We start from the raw sequence: 1,882 nt of genomic DNA on the forward strand, positions 1-1,882 counted from the left end.
GGAAGGAAGGTTGGGCAATCCTACTTCCGTAGTGATACTGCCTCGGAAACCCAAGGAGGGGTCGCTATGAGTCAGGGCTGACTCGACAGCACATAACAACAACAACAACAAAATATATATATATATATAATAAAATGATAGGAATTATCATTTACCAATTATCCACACATGAATTTTAAACACAAATATCTATTCTTAGACTTTACTCCTCAGCTCACTGGCACATTTCAGGATGACTTTCTGCCTCCATCAACTGAAATACAATTGGAAAATACTAGCCTATGTAAAATTCCATTCATAAGATAAACCTCCAGCCCAAGTGTTACATCACCTCAAAGTCAGGTAAAAATCTCTACACTACTTGCACTACCATTACCCCTAAAACAAAGAAGGACTTGATTACTTTTCAAGTGTGAATGAAAAGGCTGGAAAAGGATAAATTATAAACCTCCAACTTGTGGAAATTTCTTACATAACAGCTTCTGAGCTTTCTCTTGGACATGATTTTGATATATGCAAACAAAATAAACACCTAAGACTCGTGTTTCCAACAATCTATGACAATCTAGGGATGCTGATAAGCTTTCCCATGAAATACGAAAAAATGCCATCCAGACATTAAGAGGATTCTCTCCTGAAAAACTAACTCCTTAACAGATCCCACAGCTCTGTCAAGCAGGGATCACCAACACCCGCCTGTCCCATAAAGATTTGCAACAGAAAAGACAATTCCTAACTAGAAAACAAAGAAAATTTACATCCCTTAGAAATTACATACCATTGACCCATGTCACCTTAGTTTTGTGTATTTCACTTTATATAAAATATTTCAATAAAATTCATTAAGAAAAAAAAAATTACATACAATGCACACCATATAATTTGCCTAAATTGAAAGGCTTTCATGAGCTTAATCTGCCTCCTGGTAACAGGAGAAAATACTGAGGGACATCAGACTCAAGGGACACAACAAAAATACATAAAAGTCTTGTTCCTCATCCTACATTGGTGAGTAGTGGCTGGGGTCTTAAAAGCTTTCAAGCAGCCATCTAAGATGCAGCTAATGGTCTCCTATCATCGGAAGTGAAGAAGAATGCAAAAATCAAGGGCATTTGGAAGTAATCAGCCCTAGAACATGATGGTCTTCGAGACCAGAAGCACTAGATGGTGCCCGGCTACCAATGCCAACCACTCAGGAAAGGATCAAATCTAGAGATCCTGGATAGAGCAGGAGGAAAAACGCAGAACAAAATCCAAAATCTCAATAATGGCCAGAATTACTGGTCGGATGGAGTCTGGTGAGACCCTCCAAGACTATGGCCCTGGGATACATTCTGAGCCTGAAATAAAACTCACTCCCAGGGGCTGGCTCTTAGCCCAATAGTAAACAAGATGTACATGCAGACCACTCAACCCAGGGTGACGCACCCACATACTCAATGGAAATGCATCCCTTGGAGCAATCGACCATGTGGCACCAGAGGGGCAACATTCACACGGAGGAAATGCAGAGCACACAGGAGTGCATAACCATGAGAAGCACGGGCATGGGTGGGTTACTGGGCAGGGAGGGAAGGAGACTGGGTTACGGCTGGAGATGGTAAATGGGGAGTGAAACTAAATGTACACAAAACGTTGAACGTAAAACTAACTGCTCTGTAAACTTGCACCTAAAGCACAATAGAAAAAAAAAAAATTGACATTGAAGAAAAATAATAAATAAAAGGAGAAAAGCCTCCACAGGTTTTTAGGAGGGAAATATCCTGTCAAAGAGTCACAAGAAAATCTCAACATTTCCCAAGACTTCCTTCTTGAAATGAAGAAAGCAGAGTCGAGTTTCAGTTTTCCCCTCCTTCTAAGAGTCTGTATCAGAAAAAAGGAT

At 40.1% G+C, this 1,882-nt stretch overlaps 1 protein-coding gene across 1 annotated transcript in view; it reads right to left on the minus strand.

The window, feature by feature from the left end:
- NUP85 (nucleoporin 85) overlaps positions 1-1,882 on the minus strand; it is a 21,069-nt gene that overhangs the window by 13,231 nt on the left and 5,956 nt on the right. The window lies entirely within an intron of this gene.

The sequence above is a fragment of the Orycteropus afer genome, unplaced genomic scaffold (genome assembly GCF_000298275.1).
Source record: "Orycteropus afer afer isolate SDZICR_OR568_19922 unplaced genomic scaffold, OryAfe1.0 scaffold00018, whole genome shotgun sequence".
NCBI classification, from domain to species: Eukaryota; Metazoa; Chordata; class Mammalia; order Tubulidentata; family Orycteropodidae; genus Orycteropus; species Orycteropus afer.